At 40.7% G+C, this 18,214-nt stretch overlaps 1 long non-coding RNA gene across 2 annotated transcripts in view; it reads right to left on the reverse strand.

Annotated features, from left to right (window-relative positions):
• Positions 1-853: 853 nt before the first annotated feature.
• Positions 854-18,214, reverse strand: part of LOC136763292 (uncharacterized) — a 45,323-nt gene continuing 27,962 nt past the window's right edge. Inside the window, exons 4-5 of one of the 2 annotated variants that reach the window (XR_010820972.1) lie at positions 12,339-12,442; positions 854-2,401 (exon numbers count right to left, since the gene is read on the reverse strand). This is a non-coding gene — a long non-coding RNA (uncharacterized LOC136763292). Of the gene's footprint in view, positions 2,402-7,956; positions 9,181-12,338; positions 12,443-18,214 lie in introns of those variants that run through there. The other variant, XR_010820971.1, reaches the window with a different exon arrangement.

Genomic DNA, 18,214 nt, shown 5'->3' on the forward strand with positions numbered 1-18,214 from the left:
ACCTATTAAATACTCAGCTGTCTTGTGCTATCTGTCCTTTGTCCCATTACTACAGGTGTGCCACGGCCAGCAGCTCTGTGCAGATTTCTTTTTAATCTCTTAAATCACACAGTAGCGATCTGCTGTGCAATGTCACTCAAGTGCTTTGGATGAAAATACATTCATTAAAAGTAAAAAAAAAAAACGAAAAAAAAAAAAAACAATAATGATAGTAACCCCCCCCCAATCTCAATGTAGCTATTTGTTGATTTAAAAGTAGAGGAGAAAACGGTTGCCATTCATGTTGTGTGTTTGTGTGTGTGTAACACCTACAAAATGTTTTAAAGCTAATTGTAATTCCAAGCTTTATTGATAAAGGCAAAAGGAAGTGTCTTGACCTCACACTGTGTATATAGGCCACCAATTTAACACACAATCCACAGCCGTCTGTTCTTCTGAATCACAAAGCAGACTAACCTTATCTCTCTGTCCAACCTTATCATTGTATCAATGTCATGAATGGCTGTCCAGATAAAGGAGACAATATATGTGTATGATATTTAAAAGCTATAATACACAATGTTTACGATACTGACAAACAAGTACTAATGTACCATGTTTTTCTCAACAATGTAATGTGTAAATATACTGTGTGTGGAATAGTGTTACTTCTAAAATGTAAAATATACATAAAGGGAAAAGGAAAAAAAACAACCCTCATTTGCATATGTAACCCACCTCTGGTCACTTCTCTTCCTAGGTCCTACGAGAGGTCAGAATAAAAATGAAAACAAAATGAGCATCAATACAGTTTTGTCTGAAACAGCAGCACATTTATTACAATACAATGTTTTATCATGGTACCATATTCCCAGTACTGGTAAATAAAAAGTCCCAGTTAAGCAATGTCCTTGTGGCTGTGTGTAGTGTAGTTCAGTACTGCTACCACTTGGAGAGATCAGAGGACGTTGTTAAAGTCTTTGCAATCCGAAAGGGACAATCCAGAAGGAAGAGCGACGTGAATCTCGTCCAATAAATCGGTCAAACAAACCCGACCCAAGTCACAAAACTGAGCAGCATTGTAACAGTGTCCAAATTCAATAAAACAACACTGCATCTCAACCAGCGTGGAAATCAACTCTCACACACACAACGCGTACTACTTCAACAACTAAATTTCCAATGCTATGTTTAAAACAACCTTATTTTTAAAACCCATGCGTTTTTCCTTTCCATATGCACTGCAGTTAAGATACTTTCTTTTTTCCCCATTTACAAAATTAACCTGCTTAAGATCATCTGCTTTAAAGACAATCTAAAAATCCTTTCGTTTTTTTCCCATTTTTTTCATAAACACAAATATGCAATCCTGCAAATATCAACATTTAAAAAATAGTTTTCTTATTTATCATAGAATTAAAACAAATACTCATAACTTTAAATACTGTGACCAGTTTTGCTTTAATACTTTCAATACTCAACATTCCTGCATTTTTAGCAAGAAATACACCATTTTACATTCGCTCATAAAAAAAAAAAAAGTAATTTAAAGGAATCTGTTTGTCTCTTCGGTTTGAAGATTTCTTCAGGATTAAATACAGCTTGTACTTACTACATTTTAAGCAATTTAAAGTCTAGGACTTGCACCTTTTTCAAAATCGACGCTCTCGTCTTGTCAGTGAGTGTGAGTGTCAATCAAGGTGGAATTTCCGGTTACTCCCTAATTAAAACTTAATAGCTTCCTGTATGTAAGAATTGTATCTGGGTTACACATCGATGTGATTTATACATGCATAAATACATGTGAAATCCATATCAACTTTACATAGAAACTCAGATTTCATATGAAAATGATAAATATCTTGTGTAGCACTATGGCAAAAGTCATGGGGGAAAAAATAATTTAACTGAAAGGGCACAGTTGTCGATTTTAGGCTTGACGAAGCAGCTCCTCAATTCACCGCCCCATCTTCATTCAGGCCGTGAGTCTGAAGTGGAGACCTGTGTAAACTGCAGATCTATCAGAGCCTGAAAGTGCAACGGGCAATGTGATGGTTTTCATAATGAGAGCATTAACCTTCGGTGTTTGCGTGTCCTTTTCACCGGGCAACCGTCCGTTCATTCTGCCCTCTGGGTGTATTGACAAAAGAGCAATACGTCTTGGAAAAATACAGCAATACAACAAAAAAGCAATACATTAATGTTTATATATCATCCTCATCATCGATCCACTGCTGGATGAAGGCTCCCCCAGATGTTTCCTCTTGCTCATCTCTCGGGATCCAGTGTGGAGCTTCTCCTTGCAGTGTAATGGCCCATTGCCATTTCAACATGTTCACTCTTTCAATGATGTCACATATCTTGGTTTGTTCTAACATCCATTGTTATTCCAAACAGACATCTTTCCATATGCCTGCAGTTTCTGTAACATTTTTAGCCATATATGGAGAGGGGGGAGGAGGAGAAGGGGAAAGGGAAGGGAAGAGGGAGAGAGAAAGAGAGATGGAGGGGATGTGTTTTTGTTGTATCCATCCATTTTCAATAACTGCATCATATCCAATATAGGGTCGCTGTGATCTGGAGCCAGACCCGGCATACACAGGGCAAGGCAGGGCGCACTACTGTACATTATTGTCATCACTATTACAACAACAACTAATAGCATCAGAGTAAAACATATCTACACTAAAAAACAACTGAATAAATGATTGGGATAAAATAATGTGGGGAACTGGGGAACTAGTGCCTTCTAATTATATTCATGTCAGATCATGACAATAAATGTCATGCTAAAATGTGAAGTTTTCCTTTTATTTGTACTATATTCCTGGATAACACTTTAATTCTGTCATTCTCCAGTCCATACAGAGCTAAACAAAAACCTACATTGTGAGGGAATTCTCTCTCCCCCATCCCTCCCTCTCTATATATCTCTCTCCCTTTACCTCTCTCTATCTATACACTGATCAGCCATAACATTATGACCACCTGCCTAATATTGTGTAGGTCCCCCTTTTGCCACGAAAACAGCCCTGACACATCGAGGCATGGACTCCACTAGACCTCTGAAGGTGTGCTGTGGTATCTGGCACCAAGACGTTAGCAGTAGATGCTTTAAGTCCTGTAAGTTGCGAGGTGGGGCTTCCATGGATCGGACTTGTTTGGACAGCACATCCCACAGATGCTCGATTATTGAGATCTGGGGAATTTGGAGGCCAATTCAACACTTTGAACTCATGATTCATCAGACCAGGCCACCTTCTTCCATTGCTCCGTGGTCCAGTTCTGATGCTCACGTGTCCATTGTAGGCGCTTTCGGCAGTGGACAGGGGTCAGCATGGGCACCCTGACTGGTCTGCGGTGTTCTGACACCTTTCTATCAGAACCAGCATTCACTTTTTCAGCAATTTGAGCTACAGTAGCTCGTCTGTTGGATCGGACCACACGGGCCAGCCTTCGCTCCCCACGTGCATCAGTGAGCCTTGGCCGCCCATGACCCTGTCGCCGGTTCACCGCTTTTCCTTCCTTAGACCACTTTTGATAGGTACTGACCACTGCAGACCGGGAACAACCCACAAGAGCTGCAGTTTTGGAGATGCTCTGACCCAGTCGTCTAGCCATCACAATTCGGCCCTTGTCAAAGTCGCTCAGATCCTTACGCTGCCCATTTTTCCTGCTTCTCACACATCAACTTTGAGGACAAAATGTTCACTTGCTGCCTAATATATCCCACCCACTGACAGATGCCACGATAACAAGATTATCAGTGTTAGTCACTTCACCTGTCAGTGGTTATAATGTTATGGCTGATCGGTGTATGTGTGTGTGTGTGTGTGTGTGTGTATGTGTTTGTCAGATATGTGCTTTGCAGTGTCATTGGGAATATCTGTCTGCTCTGCCCCAGGGGCTTAAATATTTTTTGTTTTGTCTCCTGCTGAATGTTTTGCAGGCTTTACAAGCACCTGTTTCCTTAGTAACAAATTGTGTAGCAATTTGTCCCTGTAATGCAAACTTCAAGAAGTTTACATCACAAAAAAACAACCACAAAACAACTCTTTGCCACTAGATGGGAGTAAATTCACACAAATAACCAATTTCGGCTCCAGATGCCTTGAAGCCCAATTTCCATTTGTGTCCCCGGGTGTGTGTGTCCCTGCTGATCTGGAAAAGCTCCTCTGGTTTGAGGTGGTCGATGTCTTTCATGATTTTGAAGACTTGAATCAAGTCCCCATGTAGTCTCCTCTGTTCCAGGGTGAAAATGTTCAGTTCCTCAGTCTCTCAGTAGGACATTCCCTTCAGACCTGGAATAAGTCTGGTTGCTCTCCTCTGAACTGCCTCTAGAGCAGCGATATCTTTCTTGAAGTGTGGAGCCCAGAACTGTCCACAGTATCCAGATGAGCTCTAACTAGCGCATTGTACAGTCTGAACATTACTGCTCTTGTTCTCAATTCCACACTTTTGACAATAGTTTTACCCTTTGGACTTTATTATATTACAAACTGAATTTTGATTCATTTAAATATAATTTTTTGTATACAATATAATTCAGAACCAAGCATGGCCCCTTATTAAGAAAACACACTTTCAGCACCATTAACAAACTCCCTTTTATTCTGAATCACGGTCTCTTGCAGAGAAAAGGTTTTTAAATGTCTCTGATGTGCCCACGCACACATACACACACACATACAGTGAGGGAAAAAAGTATTTGATCCCCTGCTGATTTTGTACGTTAGCCCACTGACAAAGAAATGATCAGTCTATAATTTTAATGGTAGGTGTATTTTAACAGTGAGAGACAGAATAACAACAAAAAAATCCAGAAAAGCGCATTTCAAAAAAGTTATAAATTGATTTGCATGTTAATGAGGGAAATAAGTATTTGATCAATCAGCAAGATTTCTGGTTCCCAGGTGTCTTTTATACAGGTAACGAACTGAGATTAGGAGCACTCTCTTAAAGGGAGTGGTCCTAATCTCAGCTCGTTACCTGTATAAAAGACACCTGTCCACAGAAGCAATCAATCAATCAGATTCCAAACTCTCCACCATGGTCAAGATCAAAGAGCTGTCCAAGGATGTCAGGGACAAGATTGTAGACCTACACAAGGCTGGAATGGGCTACAAGACCATCGCCAAGCAGCTTGGTGAGAAGGTGACAACAGCTGGTGCGATTATTCGCAAATGGAAGAAACACAAAATAACTGTCAGTCTCCCTCGGTCTGGGGCTTCATGCAAGATCTCACCTCGTGGAGTTTCAATGATCATGAGAACGGTGAATCAGCCCAGAACTACACGGGAGGATCTTGTTAATGATCTCAAGGCAGCTGGGACCATAGTCACCAAGAAAACAATTGGTAACACACTACGCAATGTAGGACTGAAATCCTGCAGCGCCCGCAAGGTCCCCCTGCTCAAGAAAGCACATGTACAGGCCCGTCTGAAGTTTGCCAATGAACATCTGAATGATTCAGAGGACAACTGGGTGAAAGTGTTGTGGTCAGATGTGACCAAAATCAAGCTCTTTGGCATCAATTCAACTCGCCGTGTTTGGAGGAGGAGGAATGCTGCCTATGACCCCAAGAACACCATCCCCACCGTCAAACATGGAGGTGGAAACATTATGCTTTGGGGGTGTTTTTCTGCTAAAGGGACAGGACAACTGCACCGCATCAAAGGGATGATGGACGGGGCCATGTACCGTCAAATCTTGGGTGAGAACCTCCTTCCTTCAGCCAGGGCATTGAAAATGGGTCGTGGATGGGTATTCCAGCATGACAATGACCCAAAACACACAGCCAAGGCAACAAAGGAGTGGCTCAAGAAGAAGCACATTAAGGTCCTGGAGTGGCCTAGCCAGTCTCCAGACCTTAATCCCATAGAAAATCTGTGGAGGGAGCTGAAGGTTTGAGTTCCCAAACGTCAGCCTCGAAACCTTAATGACTTGGAGAGGATCTGCAAAGAGGAGTGGGACAAAATCTCTCCTGAGATGTGTGCAAACCTGGTGTCCAACTGCAAGAAACGTCTGACCTCTGTGATTGCCAACAAGGGTTTTGCCGCCAAGTACTAAGTCGAAGGGGTCAAATACTTATTTCCCTCATTAACATGCAAATCAATTTATAACTTTTTTGAAATGTGTTTTTCTGGATTTTTTTGTTGTTATTCTGTCTCTCACTGTTAAAATACACCTACCATTAAAATTATAGACTGATCATTTATTTGTCAGTGGCAAACGTACAAAATCAGCAGGGGATCAAATACTTTTTTCCCTCACTGTATGTACATATGTACATATTAGACGCAAATATAAGTTTGAACACTTGAATGACTGTGGACATACAGATGGGTGACAAATTAAAGGAAAAACCTGCGTAATGAGTGGAGTAGCATAACAAATGCAGATGCCTCCAAACAGGTGTACTGCATGATACAATTAAGCAATTAACATCCTATCATGCTCTGAGGCATGTGTAAAAATGCTGAGCAGGCCCAGTTGACCTCGATTTTGGATCAAGATGGCAAGAGGGGTCATTATTATGGCATGAATGGCAGGAGCTTCAGTCACACAGACTCTCAACTGGCTCGTGTTCTGGACAAGTGGGCGAGTGCATGTGTAGGACACCAAGAGAACAGGACAGGCCTGACTGCTGGACCCCTACAGTGAGGGGGTCCGGAGGCTCTGTTATGCTGTGGGGGGCATTTTCCTGGCATGGTTTGGATCCACTTGTCCCCTTAGAGGGAAGGGTCACTGCAAATCATTACACAGTTATTCTGAGTGATCACCTTTAACCTATGGTAACACATTTCTATCCTGATGGGAGTGGTCTCTTCCAGGATGACAATGCCCCATCCACAGGGCACGAGGACTCACTGAATGGTGTGATGAGTATGAAAATGATGTGAATCATATGCTTATGGCCTTCACAGTCACCAGATCTCAACACAATTGAACACCTATGGGAGATTGTGGACCGACGTGTCAGACAGCGCTCTCCACCACCATCATCAAAACCCCAAATGAGGGAATATCTTTTGGAAGAATGGTGTTCATCCCTCCAGTAGAGTCAGAGACTCATACAATCTGTGTCAAGAGCATTGAAGCTGTTCTGGTGGCTCGTGGTGCCCAACACCTTACTGAGACACTTTATGTTGGTTTATCCTTTAATTTGTCACCCGTCTGTACATTCCAGTTACTTCAATCTAAGACTATTTAACCTAAGATTTATTCTGTATCTGCATTTGTTGGGTCATTCTGTACTGACAGTATTACTGCACTTTGAAATGTTTATAATGTAAACTGAGAGTCGCCTGGATAAGGGAGTCTACTAAAGAATAAATAATAAACTTTTATTATTTTGCTGCCAGTTGTGTTATCTCAAATCAGAGACACATTTCTGGACAGCACTTCATTGATCTGAACTCTTTTCCAAATGTGCAAACTCTCAATATAATTTCATAATTGAACACTTTCATTAGCTTATCAATAAGTATATCAAAAGCTATTCTGTTTATCCAATAATAGTCTTCTTACATATTAAGCAAGAAGATAAAAACAACCAGGAGCTTGGAACACATCCTAATATATATATGTACAGCTCTGGAAAAAATTAAGAGACCACTGCAAAATTATCAGTTTCTCTGGTTTTACTTTTATAGGTATTTGTTTGGGTAAAATGAACATTTTGTTTTATTCTTTAAACTACTGACAACATTTCTCCCAAATTCCAAATAAAAATATGAATGGAATGGAATGGCTGCCAAACATGTAGAGATGCTGACTTAAGAAAAATTGCAGTGGTCTCTTATTTGTTTTCCAGAGCTGTATATACAGTACTGTGCAAAAGTTTTAGGCAGGTGTGAAAAATAATGCTTTCAAAAATAGACATGTTAATAGATTATATTTATTAATTAACAAAATGCAAAGTGAGTGAACAGAAGAAAAATCTACATCAAATCAATATTTGGTGTGACCACCCTTTGCCTTCAAAACAGCATCAATTCTTCTAGGTACACTTGCACACAGTTTTTGAAGGAACTCGGCAGGTAGGTTGGCCCAAACATCTTGGAGAACTAACCACAGTTCTTCTGTGGATTTAGGCAGCCTCAATTGCTTCTCTCTCTTCATGTAATCCCAGACAGACTCGATGATGTTGAGATCAGGGCTCTGTGGGGGCCATACCATCACTTCCAGGACTCCTTGTTCTTCTTTACGCTGAAGATAGTTCTTAATGACTGTCGCTGTATGTGTGGGGTCATTGTCATGCTGCAGAATAAATTTGGGGCCAATCAGATGCCTCCCTGATGGTATTGCATGATGGATAAGTATCTGCCTGTACTTCTCAGCATTGAGGAGACCATTCATTCTGACCAAATCCCCAACTCCATTTGCAGAAATGCAGCCCCAAACTTGCAAGGAACCTCCACCATGCTTCACTGTTGCCTGCAGACACTCATTCGTGTACCGCTCTCCAGCCCTTCGGCAAACAAACTGCCTTTTACTACAGCTAGATATTTCAAATTTTGACTCATCAGTCCAGAGTACCTGCTGCCATTTTTCTGCACCCCAGCTCCTGTGTTTTCGTGCATAGTTGAGTCGCTTGGCCTTGTTGCCACGTCGGAGGTATGGCTTTTTGTCCGCAAGTCTTCCATGAAGGACACTTCTGACCAGACTTCTCCGGACAGTAGATGGGTGTACCAGGGTCCCACTGTTTTCTGCCAATTCTGAGCTGATGGCACTGCTGGACATCTTCTGATTGCGAAGGGAAGTAAGCATGATGTGTCTTTCATCTGCTGCAGTAAGTTTCCTTGGCCGACCACTGCGTCTACGGTCCTCAACGTTACCCGTTTCTTTGTGCTTCTTCAAAAGAGCTTGGACAGCACATCTGGAAACTCCTGTCTGCCTTGAAATGTCTGCCTGGGAGAGACCTTGCTGATGCAGTAGAACTACCTTGTGTCTTGTTGCTGTGCTCAGTCTTGCCATGGTGTATGACTTTTGACAGTAAACTGTCTTCAGCAACCTCACCTTGTTAGCTGAGTTTGGCTGTTCCTCACCCAGTTTTATTCCTCTGTTTCTGTTTCAATTAATGATTGTGTTTCAACCTACATATTGAAATGTGCTTGTTGTTGGTAAACTCTTCTTACCCAGAGTCATCGAAGTGAAGTCGGAGCACGGACCATATCGTAACACAGACTGTAGGCGTCCCTGCAAATAGAAACAGGACAGATAGATTTTCTGGAACGTTTTTGTGCTTAAAACAAACCAAAAGCAAGACAACAAACAATATATAAACCATAGTTACAAAAACATGAGCTTTGCAGTTTGCCCAGTAATTAATTATAATGAGGCAGGTCATCGGCTTGTCATTGTCAGAGAGGCAAATCACACAAAGACACAACCAGATGAAAGACACGAAGGACGAGGCAAAGATCATAAGATCATAAGTACATAAGAAAGTTTACAAACGAGAGGAGGCCATTTGACCCATCATACTCGTTTGGTGTCCATTAATAGCTGAGTGATCCAAGGATCCTATCCAGTCTATTTTTAAATGTTGCCAAACTTTCAGCTTCTACCACATCGCTGGGGAGTTTGTTCCAGATTGTGACAACTCTCTGTGTGAAGAAGTGTCTCCTGTTTTCTGTCTTGAATGCCTTGAAGCCCAATTTCCATTTGTGTCCCTGGGTGCATGTGTCCCTGCTGATCTGGAAAAGCTCCTCTGGTTTGATGTGGTCAATGCCTTTTATGATTTTGAAGACTTGAATCAAGTCCCCATGTAGTCTCCTCTGTTCCAGGGTGAAATGTTCAGCTCCTCAGTCTCTCAGTAGGACATTCCCTTCAGACCTGGAATAAGTCTGGTTGCTCTCCTCTGAACTGCCTCTAGAGCAGCGATATCTTTCTTGAAGTGTGGAGCCCAGAACTGTCCACAGTATCCAAATGAGCTCTAACTAGTGCATTGTACAGTCTGAACATTACTTCCCTTGTTCTCAATTCTACACTTTGGACAATATACCCTAACATTCTGTTTGCCTTTTTTATTGCTTCCCCACATTGTTTGGATGGAGAAAGTGAGGAGTCCACATAGACTCCTAGGTCTTTCTCATGCGTTACTTCATCTAGTTCTATTCCTCCCATAGTGTAATTATAGTGGACATTGTTGTTACCTGCGTGTAATACCTTGCACTTGTCCACCCTGAATGCCTACAGCTTCCAATTTAAGGATCAGTCTTTGGTGTGGAACCTTATCAAAAGCTTTCTGAAAATCTAAGTATATCATATCATATGCTTTCACATGATCTACAGCTGCAGTTACATGTTCAAAAAATTCTAATAAATTAGTAAGACATGATCTGCCTTGTCTAAAACCACTTTGACTATCTCCAAGAACATGGTTTTCATTAAGAAACCCATTAAGATTCTGTCTAATCATTTTTTCCAACATTTTACGAGTGATGCAGGTGAGTCTGTAATTTCCTGGCTTAGTTTTGTCCCCTTTCTTGTGGATATTTATGACATTTGCTGTCTTCCAGTCATTTGGCACATCCCTTGGAATATTTGAGTTAACGGCCTAAAAATAATTTCCCTAATTTCTTTAAGTACTATTGGAAGGTCATTGTGCGATGTCTTTGTTGTCCATTTGCCTAACCTATTCTGCTTATTAGGTAAACCTGGTAAAATCTGTAATTTACAAGGTGTGTATATACACCGATCAGCCATAACATTATGACCCCTGACAGGTGAAGTGAATAACACTGATAATCTCGTTATTGTGGCACCTGTCAGTGGGTGGAATATATTAGGCAGCAAGTTAACATTTTGTCCTCAAAGTTGATGTGTTAGAAGCAGGAAAAATGGGCAGCATAAGGATCTGAGCAACTTTGACAAGGGCCAAATTGTGATGGCTAGACGACTGGGTCAGAGCATCTCCAGAACTGCAGCTCTTGTGGGGTGTTCCCGGTCTGCTGTGATCAGTACCTATCAAAAGTGGTCCAAGGAAGGAAAAGCGGTGAACCGGCGACAGGGTCATGGGCGGCCAAGGCTCATTGATGCACGTGGGGAGCGAAGGCTGGCCCGTGTGGTCCGATCCAACAGACGAGCTACTGTAGCTCAAATTGCTGAAAAATGTAATGCTGGTTCTAGAGATCCAAATTCATTGAGAATATGTCTGTGTTCATTTTGTAATTATTTCTTATTTTTCCTCATTTGTGTACGTAATATTGTTTGACCTTTGAACTGTAGGAAAAGAGTTTGACAGAAAAGGAAGAGCACATGTAGTGCTGGAAGAAAAAGTTTCTTGACCGTTCGTTCGTTTAATTGTTTCAATGTAGTCAGTTTAATAATTCATTTAGAATAGCATATTGGATGCTATATTAGACTACATGAATGCGGAAGATTGAAGATTGGTTATTCAACGTTTTCATGATTCTGCAAAGGATTTGTGAGTAGCCTCCTGAAGCTAGCCTAGGCTAACATCTTGTGGCATTCAACAAAAATCTACATTTGAATACAAGGACACGCACACGTTATAACTACATCTTGCACCATAGTGATCTAAGTAGCAGTGAAAGGAAGGATATTGTGCTACTATAATATATATATATACAGAGATTTTATTAATGGATCTACACATCCTACCCCACAACTTCCAAGTTAAAACAATATTCAAGGAAGTTGTACAAAATGTATTAAAACTAAAAACTGAAATAGTTTGGTTGGATAAGTGTCAACCTCCCCATAATACGTATCCTAAATGAGCTCAAGTTAAATTTTTTGCCTTCAAAATCACACAGCAAGTTAGGTTGCATGGTAGTGATTGACTTCAGGATAAATCCAGCAGCTGCTGTAGGGTCCCTCTGCTGGGTCGTGCATTTCAAAGTAAAGACTCAACCATGAGACACAAGGAGCTTTCAAAAGGTCACCGGGATAAAGTAGTAATAGAAAAGCACAGATCAGGGGATGGTATAAATAGCAAAGGCCTTGAATATCCGTTTGAGCATGGTCAAGACCATTATTAAGACGTGGCAGGTGATTGGCACTGCCATTTCCACAGACCCCCCCGCCAGCGAGCCTCGACGCTGTGTCCACCCCACACACATCGCAATTGTATCATCTTTTATCAGTTTAATAATGTCAAAGGTCAAATGTTTCATACTACTGGAAATACATAATATTGGTTGTCTATCATACTTGTAGTTTCCTATAATTCCAAAGAAGAAAAAAACATATTGAAGACTGATACATTGTCTTTGTATATAGTGCTAACCATGTGACTATCTATTATAGCACAGTAATGCAAGTTTAACAGTAAATGATAGGACACATTAAGCAATGTCGTATGCTAAAAGAAAGCTGATAATACTTACAGGTTTAGTTGCATTGTCATTAAAATCAAAACAGATGTCGTAGTAATGTGGGAAAGGCTCTGACCAGCCGTATTCAGTGCAGTTCCTGCTAATCTTCCCTATATCTGAAAAACAAGAAACATTGTCCTTAATGAAGATATCTAACCCCCTAACAATATTGAATCCTTAACTTTCATCAGACGTACAGTGTGCTGATTCACAACAGTACAGGAAACCACAATGGAGAAAATAGACATTAATAATTGGAGTAAGAATTAGATACAATGTGAGATTGTGTCCTTTTCAATACATTCTCAGATCAATTTGTAAAACTGCAAAAAACTCAATTATTTTTGTGATACAAACTCAATCAAATGACATCTTCCACATACAGAGAATTAAAGATGATTTTATTACAGCGCTCTCATTCATATATAATGCTCCATCCTGGCTTTAATAGTCAAAGTTGTATTTTCAGAAATATGCTTGAGAATGATCTGCTGGAAGTTTTGACAAATTTCTTCTAGTAAAATAACAAAACAACAAATTAATGTAATAATGAATCAGTGCAAACACAGTTCTCCAGACACATGACAGTTGAGAGAAAACACACACACATATATAAATATATAAAGATATATCCTTGCATAGATCTCTTGAGTGAAGAAATGATTGGTTGTGCTTTTCCATATATGTCAGTAATAAACGTGATTTTGAATTGTAGTTGGCACATACAGTAGGTATGAACAGCCCCAGTATACTACTTCTTTTGGGCTTTAGCCTATTCTTAAAATGCATCAGGACCTGTCCTTTTTAGAGACCACATCTGAAGCTGAATTAATTTGCCCTTGACACACACATTGGTTTTTAACTATTACATGAAATCCTTCGGGAAACAAACAAACAAAAGAAATGTAACCTTCGGTATAACTCTCAAGAGACTGAACAATTTTCTGACCATTTGGCAGACAAACATACAGTGCAAGTTGTGATTTTGATTCAGTTATGCAGTCTTATCAATAGAAAACAAAGCCTTGCTTTCAACTTGACACATTCATATTTCTGTCCTGACAGTAAATTGATTTGTTACTGTTAAATCATGCCATATTGTGAGACTTCTGACATATCATCAGGAGCTATTGTAGTTGACGTTGCTGAAAGAAGGGGCCTTGGACAGCATTTTACCAGTTTGCCCTTTACAGTGAAGAATATTTATGTACGTATTTATTTTGGGGCAGCCATTACTCAGTGATTGAAGGAATTGCAACTTGCTGACACTGAAAAGATTATAATTACTTTCTCCATTTCAAAGCAAGTCCAGAAATGCCTGTAACGGTACGACAACAACAGTGAGATGTGCAGGAGTTTCTCCACTAAAAAACAAGACATTAAATTAACAGCAGGTTTTGCAGGATTTTGGCAGAGGAAACAAATCCAAAGAACCTCAAATGTGCAAAATACAAACTGCCCTCTCCATTTTATGTAATCTGTGATTGAGCAGCATATTTTTTATATATTTTATATATACAAGATATACAAACCAATCCGATACATGAACCAATTAACCTGGGAGCTTTAAACAAGATAAAGCAATTCCTAGACAAGACATCATGTTTTTCTCCCAAAGTCCACAATACGTTAAGCAGCTTGTACATCCTGTTTTGGATTTTTAATAGCATTCAGTATAATTGGGAACACGTAACTCCTATAATTTCATACATTATAGTGGCAGAACCTGAAATTAAAACAATATAATAAAATAGGCTAATTATTTTCCCATCCATGTTTAGACATGTGGAACTGTACGTTTAAATTGATGTTTTAAAGTCCAGTTTAGTAATCCTGCTTTTCAAACTGATTTTACAAATCCTTACACACACTGTCATCCAAAAGCTTTTCTAGGATGTTTTTTGACTGCCTCTACTATTGAAAAACAACATTCTGCCTACGAAAGCATTGCAGGTGTCATTTTGTCACAAAGACCGTGTGCTTTTCTCAACCCTAAGGTCTGCTTTAGCCAGAACACCAGTGCTGAGAAATGAGCAGTTCCAGTCAGTGTCTCTTTCTGGCGTGTCCTATTGTGCAGAGAGGAGGTCATGGCACCAGTGAGGGAATCTTTGTCATTGCTATTCAGATCAAGTAGCGTTTGCTCTCCTTTCAAGTGCTAGTTCAGTCATTTCAGAAAGGATGTCAGCTTTTCTCCTACCATGAACTGAATAGCAAACACAAGGTACATCGTTCCACAGCAGACTCGATTCTAGACTTAACCTTGTAGCGAAGCATGAATCATTCATCTGAGCACACAGTGGTGTACTGCATTAACGGTTTCATTTCACTACATGTAAATGTTCACACTAACTTTCTCCTGGATGCCAAAACTCATCACTGCAAAGAATACATCACAAGAACATTAAGATCAAGAACATGTATCCATGTATCCATGTATCTATGTATCTCACACATGTTGAATGTTGGGAGCAAATGAAAACATTCAGATGTTTTTGGCTTGTCACTTGTTTGTTTGTTTTATTTTCCGATGATGCTCAACACTCTCTGGGTCTGTTTCAAAGAAAAATAATAATGTAATTACCCGTATATGTTCTATAGAGTCAGACAGGCTAGGTACAGCTGCCCGCACAGCTGCATGCATATGTGTTTCTAAGAAACACTAATGCTACTTGTCACAAATGCGAGCCGAGATCCAGCCGCTATAAAATACTGCAATACAATCTCACAATCTAGCCTGAGGTATCCAGATTGTCAGGTAGTATCTGCAGATGCAAAAGATCTAGATGTTTCTCCAGTACCGACTTGGCGAAGGTTTTATAAGATCAGCGCCGAGATAAAAGATGCAGGGATGGGCTTGTATCAATGTATTGGTTGTAGAAGTGGTATAAGTATTAGTGTAATAATACAGGATTGTATGCGGAGAAACAGCAGATACAGGGAGGCGCAGACTGGGAGCCGTGACCGCTGACTACTCAATCTTAAACTGCAAGTAGATAACATTCAATAATAGTGCTTATATATATATTTTTTTTTAATACAACGCTGAATATTTCCTGAGTACGTATATATGCCAAAGACATTTTCAGTCACTTCGGCTTTCGGTAAGCATTTCTCCGTCCAACACAACGGGGAGGGCGCGGCAGTACGGGTGTGACGTCACACTAACCCGTTCTGAGCGCGGCTGTGCTGCTCGCTCGCGCCGCGGCAGGTCGCCATTCGGTTACGCGCAGGCGGACAACACTCACATGCTCGGATGGCCTTACTGCGGAAGACAATACCCAGCGCTACATCCTTGACCGCAACACAGCAAGTGCTCCTGTGAAGAACACGCTACAAGGAGCCAAATCAAAGGATGGGAGGGAGTATCCGGGCCCGGGGCCAAAGCCTGCATCACAGAAAAAGGTACCGTGCACTTCCTCTGGGAACTTTCTGCACTGGCGCGGTAAAGGGGGTGCTGGCAGGCTTGTATTCACCTAGAAACTCACACAGAAGTGGTGGAAACAGCTCCACCGAAATAGATCTGTGATTGACAAGCACCAGAAACCTCGGGCGGATTCAATCACAAGTTTGACCTACCTGCTAATAGAGAACTACAGATCTATACATAGTAGCGGTTACATGTATGATTAGAAGAAAGTGGCATCATATTAAAAATGAAGCCGCACACAGTACAGTGTTGTAGTTTTCTATTAGCAGGGAGGTCAAACTTTTGATTGAATCCGGCGCCCCGTCTAGTTTGCCTCTGTAATATCAGTTGACATGTGATGTTTCGCAGCTGTATGTGGTTGTGAAGCAAAGCTATGCCTGAATCCAAATCTGCCTGATTTCATGGATTTCATGGAGATTTTGAGCTATGACTCAGAAATAACTTCGAAATGACTCAGAATCGCGCATTTCAATTTTCCGATTTTCAACAGGACCCCCAGACCCCCCGCCCTGAATTCATCAATCCTGTTTGCCTCGTTTTGCAACATTAATTCTGAACAGTGATTAAGGGAAGTGGTTAAGACTTGGATCTAATAACACACAAAATCCTTTAATGTTTTTATTATGTTTATGTACACTCACCTAAAGGATTATTAGGAACACCTGTTCAATTTCTCATTAATGCAATTATCTAACCAACCAATCACATGGCAGTTGCTTCAATGCATTTAGGGGTGTGGTCCTGGTCAAGACAATCTCCTGAACTCCAAACTGAATGTCTGAATGGGAAAGAAAGGTGATTTAAGCAATTTTGAGCGTGGCATGGTTGTTGGTGCCAGACGGGCCGGTCTGAGTATTTCACAATCTGCTCAGTTACTGGGATTTTCACGCACAACCATTTCTAGGGTTTACAAAGAATGGTGTGAAAAGGGAAAAACATCCAGTATGCGGCAGTCCTGTGGGCGAAAATGCCTTGTTGATGCTAGAGGTCAGAGGAGAATGGGCCGACTGATTCAAGCTGATAGAAGAGCAACTTTGACTGAAATAACCACTCGTTACAACCGAGGTATGCAGCAAAGCATTTGTGAAGCCACAACACGTACAACCTTGAGGCGGATGGGCTACAACAGCAGAAGACCCCACCGGGTACCACTCATCTCCACTACAAATAGGAAAAAGAGGCTACAATTTGCACAAGCTCACCAAAATTGGACAGTTGAAGACTGGAAAAATGTTGCCTGGTCTGATGAGTCTCGATTTCTGTTGAGACATTCAGATGGTAGAGTCAGAATTTGGCGTAAACAGAATGAGAACATGGATCCATCATGCCTTGTTACCACTGTGCAGGCTGGTGGTGGTGCTGTAATGGTGTCGGGGATGTTTTCTTGGCACACTTTAGGCCCCTTAGTGCCAATTGGGCATCGTTTAAATGCCACGGCCTACCTGAGCATTGTTTCTGACCATGTCCATCCCTTTATGACCACCATGTACCCATCCTCTGATGGCTACTTCCAGCAGGATAATGCACCATGTCACAAAGGTCCAATCATTTCAAATTGGTTTCTTGAACATGACAATGAGTTCACTGTACTAAACTGGCCCCCACAGTCACCAGATCTCAACCCAATAGAGCATCTTTGGGATGTGGTGGAACGGGAGCTTCGTGCCCTGGATGTGCATCCCACAAATCTCCATCAACTGCAAGATGCTATCCTATCAATATGGGCCAACATTTCTAAAGAATGCTTTCAGCACCTTGTTGAATCAATGCCACGTAGAATTAGGCGAAAGGGGGTCAAACACAGTATTAGTATGGTGTTCCTAATAATCCTTTAGGTGAGTGTATATGCCTACAATAATCTTTAACACATGAAAACTATTAAAAGTGGTCTGAAAGCGCTTTAATACTCATATTTACATTTAAACATTACATTTTTGTACTTTGTCATATGAATGTACTAAATATAAGCAACGGGGGATATTACTAATTCACAGAATTGTGTGTGTTGGAAAGGGGCATTTGGAGGTATGATTTTTTCCCTCCTTCTGGAGTCTGGACCTTGACTACACCTTGACCAAGAAATATGGACCCTGACAAAAGATAATTGACTACCCCTGCAGTAGGCTATGTGACCATCAGTCGTGTGTGTGGTTGCTGTGTGTATTATACAACTATCTTAAGCTCCTCCCTGCAAAATACACAAACAAAGAAATTGATAAAGCAAATAATAATTTTCAATTGAAATTACTTTTACTTTCGGGCAGCTCCCCCTGCTCAAAACATCTTTGGCACGAATTTGGATTTATTCCTACAGTAAATAAAATAATAAGCCATTTCTTTATGAATAGAATGTATTCAATCCCCTTCACAGTCAAACATTAAGCCCAGCCATACAATCATATCCCATATTGCATCACATTGAACTGAACAATTATTATACTTATTTATTATTATTCTGTTT

Source organism: Amia ocellicauda, chromosome 2, assembly GCF_036373705.1.
Source record: "Amia ocellicauda isolate fAmiCal2 chromosome 2, fAmiCal2.hap1, whole genome shotgun sequence".
NCBI lineage: Eukaryota > Metazoa > Chordata > Actinopteri > Amiiformes > Amiidae > Amia > Amia ocellicauda.